This window comes from Tupaia chinensis, unplaced genomic scaffold, assembly GCF_000334495.1.
Source record: "Tupaia chinensis unplaced genomic scaffold, TupChi_1.0 Scaffold000361_2, whole genome shotgun sequence".
Taxonomy (NCBI): domain Eukaryota; kingdom Metazoa; phylum Chordata; class Mammalia; order Scandentia; family Tupaiidae; genus Tupaia; species Tupaia belangeri.
The window spans coordinates 4,731,779-4,741,612 of record NW_006159858.1 but is presented as its reverse complement, the minus strand read 5'-3'; the positions used below and the strand labels follow the sequence as shown (position 1 = coordinate 4,741,612).

Sequence of the window (9,834 nt, the reverse complement as noted above, 5' to 3'; positions counted from 1 at the left end):
CAACAAACAAAAGTAATAAAAAAAAAAAAAAAAAAAAAAAAACAAGGGACCAGCGTAATGGCTATGTCACTGGAATCCCACGTAGTCAACCGCAGTTCAAGTCCCAGACCCGGTGGCTTAAACTCGCGCTGGGCGCATGCGCGCCCAAGATCCCAAGAGGAGAATGGAGGAGAAGGGATTGCAGTGTGGCCATCCCCCCTGGGGGGGTGATTTCTCACTTTCTATCTCTCTGTCTCTGTCTGGCGAGCACACGCCCTATAGCGAAAGAAAAAAAAATAAAAACTCTCCCCCCCCCAAAAAAAATCAAGTCTATTGTAGTCAAAATCCTAAAAAGTCATCTTCATTGCTTCTAGAAAGGATTCAAGGACCAGAAAATGGCATGGAGGTTAAGGTGGCTGGATCCCACAAGGCCAACTGCATGATATGCATTCTGGACCTGTTGGTTTGAGAAAAGACAAAAGGTGCATGTGTGTGCATGTGTGCCGAAAATCTTGAGAAAAATGGAGAAAGGATTGTGCGTGATCATCTTTTGGGAGGTGCTTTCTCCTTTCTCTCTCTGTCTCTTTCCAATGAATGCATGTGCCATATGGCAATTTTTTTAAAAAAAGGAAAGGATTCGGGCCAGCAGGTGGCATGGTGGTTAAAGGCAGAGTCCTACTTGGCCAACCGTGGTTTAAGTCCTGGACCTAGCAGCTTGCTTTCTTTCTTTTCTTTTCTCTCTCTGTCTCTCTGGTCAAATTAAAAAATAATAATAACAATTAAATAAATAATTCTTTTTAAAAAGAGGGAAAGGATTCAAGGTGAGGCCTTTTTAACTAGTGAAGGAAAATAGTTTGGTAATATGAGATTCTCTTCAATATGTGTAAGTCCTATACAAGGTGTTCAAAATTCATATAGTCCTAGATATCCTAGCACATAGCATAATTTTTTCCCCGGAGAAATCAATCAAATCAGAACTGAATTCTTCTTTGGTAAACAGAAATCTAATAGAGGCATTTTATCTATTTGACGGGCTCTGTGGAGTATTAATTTGTAGCTAAACCAGAATGATGTTACTTAGTATACTTTAGTACTACTTGCTTTAATCTATACTTCCTCAACAATTCTCATCCAGCTTTACTAAAATTAAAATCACTTCTTTTTGGGCCAGCTATGGCATGGAGGTTAAGGCACTGGATCACACACAGCCAACTCTGGGATTCAAGTCCCTATGTGTGCAAGAGTGCCCAGAATCCCAAGAGGAGACTGCAGGAAGAGGGACTGCAGTGTGGCCATGCCCTGAAGGATGATTTCTCAGTTTTTCTCTCTGGCGAGCACATGCACCCTTTAACAAAACCTGGGGGTGGAATTACTTCTGCTAATAACTAACTTTTCTGCTAATAATTAACTTTTCTTTTTGGCAAAAGAAGAAAAATAAAATTATCTAAATAAAAATATATGTTAAATGAATTTATACAATAGTGGGTTAAAGCCTTTTTCATTAAATAACATATCACATTTTTAAAAATAATTATTTTAAGTTTTTACTTGTTTATTTTATAATTTCACCAGAGATCGACAGAGAGAGAGAGAAAGGGCAAGTGAGAAAGGAAGCTGCCAGGTCTGCGACTCAAACTGCAGTCAGCCATGTGAACGTCCAGTGCCCTCAACCACCATGCCACCTTCTGGCCCCTAAATAATATATCACCTTTAAGACCAACAAAAAAAAAGGTTTTCAAGCCAGCAGGTACTATGGAGGTTAAGGTGGCTGGAACCCACATGGCCAACTGCGTGGTTCAAGTCCTAGACCTGGTGGCAAAACATCAGGGGGGAGGACGGGGAGGGGGGGGCGGGGAGGTAGGTTGTATGGTGATTAAGGACACTAGACTCCCACATGGCCAATTGCAGTTTGAGTCCCAGACCCGGCGGCTTGCTTTCTCACTTTCTCTCTCTCACTCATTCTGTCCCTCTTTGGTAAAATTTAAACAAATAAATAAATTGATAAATATAGTTAAATAAAATAATTCTTAAATTTAAAAGAAAAACACCTGGGGGATGGGTGGCATAGCGGTTAGGGAGCTGATCTCCAACATGACTGACTACAGCTTGAGTCTTAGACCCGAAAGCATGAAACTCACATCGAGTGCATATGCATGTGTGCCCAAAATCCTAAGAGGAGAATAGAGAAGAGATTGGCAGCATGGCCATCTCTACTGGGGGGTGATTTCTCACTTTCTGTCTCTCTGTTTTTCCGGCAAGGACATGCGCCCTATAGTAGAAAAACTCTCAAAGAAAAAAAAGGAAAGAAAAACACACAGGGGACATCTGAGTGCCCGCCCTAAATCCCAAGATGAGAATGGAGAAATAGGAATTATAGCACGGCCACACTACACTTTTCCTCTGAATCTCACTAGTGAGCTCAGGCATCTTTTTTTTTTTTTTTAAGAACTGAGGGACCAGCAGTTGGCATAATGGCTATGTTGCTGGACTCCCATGTAGTCAACCACAGTTCAAGTCCCAGACCCGGTGGCTTAAACTCACACTAGATGCATGTGCGTGTGTGCCCAAGATATTGAGAAGGGAATGAAGAAGGGACTGCAGCATGGCCACCCCCCCTCCCGGGGGCGGAGGTGATTTCTCACTTTCTGTGTCTCTGTCTTTCTGGTAAGCGCATGCATCCTATAACAAAAACCTCTCAAAAAAAAAAAAAAAGAAAAGAAAAGAAAGAAAAAATAAAGAACTATTTATTCAATTATTTTTTTAAGAATTATTTTAATTAACTGTATTTATTTTAATTTGACCAGAGAAGGACACAGTGAGAGTGAGAGTGAGAGGAAGCGAGAAAGCAAGCCACCAGGTCCAGGACTTGAACAGTGGTTGGCCATGTGGAAGTCCAGTACCCTCAATCACCACGCCAACTGCCAGCCCCAAACTCATGTATCTTTTAGCAAATACTTTAAATTGCAAAAGGGGGGAGGGGCAGGAAGATTTGAGAAACTGCTTAAAAGCATAAAATAAGAAAAATGTTTGGTCTCAATGTTTGGACTAATAAAAGATCCAGAATAAATTATAATTAGCACAGAGTCAGCAGATGGCATGGAGGTTAAGGCAGCTTGGATCCCCCATGACTCACTACATGGTGGTCCCTGACTCAGGGGCTTGAAAATCATGCCAGTCATGTGTAGTCACATGCCCAAAATCCCAAAAGGAAAATAGGCAAGAGGCAACAGAACGGCAATACCCCCTAGGGGGGTCATTACTCACTTTATCTCTCTCCCCCTGTCTCTCTCTGGCAAACACACGTGCCCTACAGCAAAAACTAAAAGTAAATAAATAAAATAAATAAAAATTGTAACTAGCACAAAGATTGGAAATAATAAAATGGTAGAACCTGAGAGAGAAAATCTTAGATTGAATAGTTCTCAGAAGTGCAAAAAAATTTACTGGGAGAAGGGGAAATTAAAATGTAGATTTCCTGGGCCAGCAGGTGTAGTGGTGGTTAGGTACACTGGACTCCCACATGGCCGACAGCAGTTTGAGTCCTGGACCTGGCAAAGTGCGTTCTCACTTTTCCTCTCTCCCCCTCTCTGGTCAAATTGAAATATGTAGATTTAAAGTTGAATAAAATAATTCTTTAGAAAAAATGTAGATTCCCAAACTTGGACTTAATATGTCCAGGGTGGTGTCCATAATATTACAACTGAAAAAACTATAAAACTATGTAAAGCAACCTATTTCCCTAGAATTACGAGGAGTCCAAGTCTCAGTAACTAAGGACAATAATCTTCCCACTGTACCACTTCAATCTACGTTACAGTTGAAGAAACAGGGACAAAGACTAAGGTTTTTTTTGTTTGTTTTTTTGAGAGGTTTTTGCTATATATAGGGCACGTGCGCTTGCCAGAAAGACAGAGAGAGACACAGAGACAAAAAGTGAGAAATCACCCCGCAGGGGGGATGGCCACGCCACATCCCTTCTCCTCCATTCTCCTCTTGGGATCTTGGGCACGCACGTACACGCGCCTGGCGTGAGTTTAAGCCACCGGGTCCGGGACATGAACCACGGTCGACTACATGGGAATCCAGCGACATAGCCATTATGCTAACTGTTGGTCCCAAAAGAGTAAGTTATTAAGATGTCAATCAAATCAGTAAGCAAACTTAGAATATTTTCTGGCTCCAATTCCTTTTTATTATTCATTCACTAAGTATTTCTTAAACATTCAATATGCACTTGTGTCACGGCCATCCCTTCTGGGGAGTGATGTCTCAATTTCCCTTTCTCTCTGGTAAGTGCAAGTACCCTATAGCAAACTAAAAATAAATAAATAAAGTTGGCCTTTAAAGAAGGAAAGATGTTCTCTTTTCGTAGAATAGCCATCTCTCTCCCCACATTTCATATACAGACCAACATTAATGCCACTACCATCACATCATCCTACATGCTAGGATAGGTTTTTACAAAGACTAAAGTTGGGTCAGTTCCATGACCTAGAGGTTAAGGAAGCCAGATTCTACATGGCCATCCACAGTTCAAATCCTGATTCTGGTGGCTTGAGAAACATGCCAGGCATAAACATGGTTTCCCAAAATTCTAATAGGATGGGAAAATGGAAGAGGGTAATGCAGCATGGTCACCCCCAATGGGGGGTGATTTTTTCCCTCTCCCTCTGTCTCTTTCTGAAGGGAGCACATGACCTCTGGCTTATATATTTTTAAAAAGAGAGTGGAGGGACCAGCAGATGGCATTAACAGTTACGTTGCTGGGGAACCAGCAGTTAGCGTAACGGCTATGTCGCTGGACTCCCACATAGTCGACCGTGGTTCACATCCCGAACCCGGTGGCTTAAAACTCACGCCGGGCGCATGTGCGTGCGTGCCCAAGATCCTGAGAGAATGGAGGACAACAGATTGCAGTGTGACCATCCCCTCTGGGGGGTAATTTCTCGCTTTCTGTCTCTATGTCTCTCTCTGTCTGGCGAGCGCACGCGCCCTATAGCAAAAACCTCTCAAAAAAAAAAAAAAAAAACAGTTACATTGCTGGACTCCCACGTAGTCCACCACTGATCAAGTGCCAGGCCCAGTGGCTTGAAACTCACATCGGGTACATGTGCATGTGTGCCCAAGATCCCGAGAGGAGAATGGAGGAGAAGGGACTGCAGCATGGTCATCCCCCCTGGGCGTTAATTTCTCACTTTCTATCTCTCTGTCTCTGTCTCTCACACAGGCCCAATAGCATAAATGTATCTTAAAGAAAGAGAGAGAGAGAGTAAAATTGGTATAATTTTAATTAGGTGAGGGCCTAATTAAAAGTTTGTCCCCTTTCTGGGGTCAGCATGTGGTGTGGTGGTTAAGGGTGTTGGACTCCCACATGGCCAACCACGGTTTGAGTCCTGGACCTGGAGGCTTGCTTTCTCACCCCCCGCCCCACCTCTCTCTCTCTCTCTCACTCTGTCCCTCTCCGGTCAAATTAAAATAAACAAATAAAGTATTAGTAAAAAAAAAAAAGTTTGTCCCCTTTCAAATGGTGAGAGAAGCTCCCTCCTAGACCATCTTCTTGATCATATGTAATAGACAGAGGATTTCAATTCTTCATTCTTGTGCAATAATATAACATCTCTGTATACTACATTAACCTTATTATAAGCAAGTATACTTCAGTACCCCTTGTCTTTGGCCTTAGCTATACGACCTAGTTGGCCAATGAATTATAAAACAGAATCTGGAAATGTGCTGGTGCTATTAGGCTTGTCCTCTTACACTTCTGCCATTGCCATGACATAAAAAGTTTTCCACAGATAGGTATTATCCCTTCCTCCAGCCTGGGACCCAGAAAAAGACACACAGAATGGAGTAAGTCTTATTTTTACATAGCACTAAGATTTTTGTGGCTGCCAATCATTAAATAAATACCTGTGTTGTATTCTTTATTAAAATTAATAACTGACTTATAAACCAAGCAAGCACAACTTATTTTTCATAAATTGTAATGATCTATATGCCAACTGTTTTTTTTTTTTAAGAATTATTTTTAACTTTATTTATTTATTTTAATTTTATCAGCGAGGGACAGCAAGAGAGAGACAAAAAGTGAGAAAGCAAGTCACCAGGTCCAGGACTCGAACTGCAATCGATCATGTGGGAGTCCAGTGCCATTAACCACCATACCACCTACCAACCCTGCCAATTGTTCTTAGAATTAAGGAGTTCAAGAACTAGACAGAGGGGACCAGCAGATAGTGTAATGGTTACGTTGCTTAATTCCCAAGTAGTGCGCCTGGCGTGAATTTCAAGCCGCTGGACCCAGCATGTGCCCAGGCTCCAGAGAGAATGGAGGAAAAGGAACTGTGGCATGGCCATCTCCCCGCCCCCAGAAGTGATTTCTTGCTTTGTCTCTCTGTCTCTCCAGTGAGCACATGCTTCCTATAGCAAAACAATCTTTCTTAAAAAAGAAAGAACTAGACAGAGTAGTGTGAAAGAGAATTCCAGTGAAATGATTTATCCACGACAGCAAAGGGGGATGTGTTATCAATCTGCCTTGTAGTATTTGTTTCCTGTTCAGCTTCATTATTTGCACCTGTCAGGTTATGGATTCCATTTCTGCATCTATATATCCCAAATCCACACAGTCAATCTCCAGTCACCTTGCGCTTAATGAAACTACATTAGCCACTCCAATATTAAGCAAAGCAAAGTTTTACACATTCTGAACCATGACATCTGCATAACTAGTGCAGTACCAATATCCTGTAAGTTTCTTTTCAAAGTAATCTGCTGAAGGCACCACTCTATCTCTTATTTCCAATTAAGAGAGTGAGAAACAAGCTGTTGTTGCTGCTGTTTTTGTTATTACTAATGTGGTAGGTAAGCGTGCAGGCTATAATCCTGGCTTCATAATTTATCAACTCTTCTCTCTACTCTCCCTCTCTATAGAACAGGAATATTAATAACCTCCTACAGCACAGTACTGTCATGAAGATCAAAGGAGAAAATATATGTAAAGCTATTTGAATAGCTGCTAGTACATAGCAAGTGCTCAATAAATATTGGCAATTATTACTACTGTTACAGCTCTGAAACCCAGTTACACAAATTTTATCACCTGGTGCTATGAAATACGTTTATATATACATCAAAAAGAAGACTAAAACCATTTTTAAGCAGTGACTTTTTAAAAAAAATTTTAAAGAACTATTTTTTAATTTAACTTTTTTTTATTTATTTAAATTTGACCATAGATGAAGAGAAAGTGAAAAAGGAGGCCTTCAGGTCCGGAACTTGAACCATGGTCAGCCATGTGGGAGTCTAGCGCCCTTAACCATCATGTCACCTAACAGCCCCAAGCAGTGACTCTTTTAAGCTATATCTTTTAAGGAACACTATTCTAAGACCTTTTTTTAAAAAAAATTATTTAATTAATTTTATTTACTCAATCATTTATTTTAATTTGACCACAGAGAAAGAGAGAGAATGGAAGTGAGAAAACAAGCTACCAGTTCTGGGACTCAAACCACAGTTGGCCATGTGGGAATGTCCAGCACCTTAACCACCACGCCACCTGCTGGTCCCTTCTAAGATCTTTTTTAACTGAGTAGAAATTAAGTTCACTGGGGCCAACAGATGGCATAATGGCTATGTCACTGGACTATCACAGAGTTAACTGTGGTTCCAATCCCAGACCCAGCAGTTTAAAATTCACACTGGGCAAGTTGTGTATGCATGCCCGAAATTTGAAAGGAGAAAAGATTTCAGGGTGGCCACCCCCGAGGGGTGACTTTTCACTTTCTGTCTGTCTCTCTGGCAAGCATATGTGCCCTATAGCAAAAATCTCTTTAAGAAAAAAAAAAAAAAAAAAGGGAACTTAAACCTTGTGTTTGTTTGTTTTTTGCCGTAGGGGCACGTGCACTCACGAGAGACAAGTAAGAAATCACCCCCAGCCACCCCGCAATCCCTTCTCCTCCATTTTCCTCCTGGGAATTTGGAACATGCATGCACATGTACCCTGCATGAGTTGTAAGCGGCCAGGTCCAGGACTCGAACCATGGTCAGTCACCTGGGAGTCCAGAGAATTAACTACCACACCATCTGTTAGCCCCAAAGAGATAGAGAGAGGGAAAGTGAGAAATCCCCACACACACACCATGGGAGGATGGCCACATTACAGTCCCTTCTCCTCTCTGAACTGTGGGCTCTTACATGTGTAACCAGTGGGATTTTCAAGCCACCAGGTCTGAGGCTCAAACTAAGGTCAACTATGCGAGAGACCAGCACCTAACCACTACTGACCCTGTAAATTCACTTTTAAATCAGCGTTTTTTCTCTTATTTCTGTCAGTTCTGATCACAAAATGATGAGCATGTCACTATAATGAGAATCTATATTCTAACATGGTCAAGAAAAACAAAGAACACAGAAAAGCTTATGATATGAGATTTCTTCTGCTCATGGTATGATTAAGCATAAGGTCTTTTACTCCTTCTATATTTCACAAAAACCAGATGGCTTGTGGCTAGAGAATTCAAATAGCTAACATAATAAAAAGAAATTTAGAGAAAAAGCATCCATCTTATTTTCACTCTGAAAGAAATTACAATGATTAAAGATATTAAAATATTCATGTAAAAATACATTCAACTCCTTATTATTTTAACTACATGAATTTATCATAAATATAATAAATAATAGTCATCACAGGTATTAAATAACATCAAAAGCAGAAACAGAAACTTAAAATCTTCCTTCAGTATTTTCCCAGTCTTTTTCCCTTTTCCCAGGCTTTAAAATAGAAATAAACAAGTAACCTCTGTCTAACATGGCCATTAGAAATATATTGAATGTGAAAACTGTACACTTCTAAAAATAAAAAAGTAACTGAAAAGCTGTCATTTTGCCCTTTACTCATTTACATCATTGCATAGTACTTAGGGCTACCCTAAACCAAATTTAGGAATTATAAGTAGCACTCAGTCCTGAAAATGTCTAAAAAGCAAATCACCAGACTGCTTGAAAAATAATTGCAAATGGAACATGAGGTTTATTTCCTGTCTTGAGAACATTAAATATATATACTATAAATATATAGTATACATATATATATCTTCCCCCAAGAAAAGAATAACCACCAATTTCCCTTTACACCTTAGTAAAATGTCAAGGAACTTCAAGAGTCAAATCTCCTAGAAGTCTGATGTCAGGTCAAAGTTGTTTCAATGACAGGAAAAGCCAACGGATGCCAAATGACTAATAGTAAAGTTATCAAAATACTTCCATGCCCAACCAATCCCAAAAGCACATACAATACGGGTATCCACGTTGGAAAGATGAAGATATAATCAGTAAAATACTTGAGAACAAAATAATACTAATGCCAATAATAACAAGCAGCAATGTACAATGTGTCAAGAATCTCAGCTCTGGCTGCCTTAACATTTTATTCTATTCATTCGGTAACATTTCAGAATAATGAAAGTAACATGGATTCCCAAAGAGCGCTCCAAATGTGAAAATAAGGTCCAAGTGTGTGTTCTCTAGTTGATGTTTTTACAGTAAGCCGAATCTGCTTCTATATAAATATTTAAAAAGAAAAATCTACAGTTCTGTTCCCAAAGAGCTCATAATAGCCACTGTTCACTAGTGATTAAAATATTATTTTTAATCCTTGCATTACCTCACAGCTAAAAATGTCAAGATACCACACCCAATATGTCTTTTTTCCCCCCGTGGAGGGGGTCGGGGGTGGGGAAGATGGAAGTGGGCATATGAAACTACACAAAAACACTGCAGGAGGTTTCCCTGGAAGGAACGGGAACGGCGCGCGGATACCCTGTCGCGGCTCCCCGCCACAGCGATCGGCGG

The 9,834-nt window shown here is 40.5% G+C and overlaps 1 protein-coding gene across 1 annotated transcript in view; it reads right to left on the bottom strand.

Annotated features, from left to right (window-relative positions):
* The window catches only part of BMPR2 (bone morphogenetic protein receptor type 2), a 197,093-nt gene that overhangs the window by 186,947 nt on the left and 312 nt on the right, over nt 1–9,834 (bottom strand). The window lies entirely within an intron of this gene.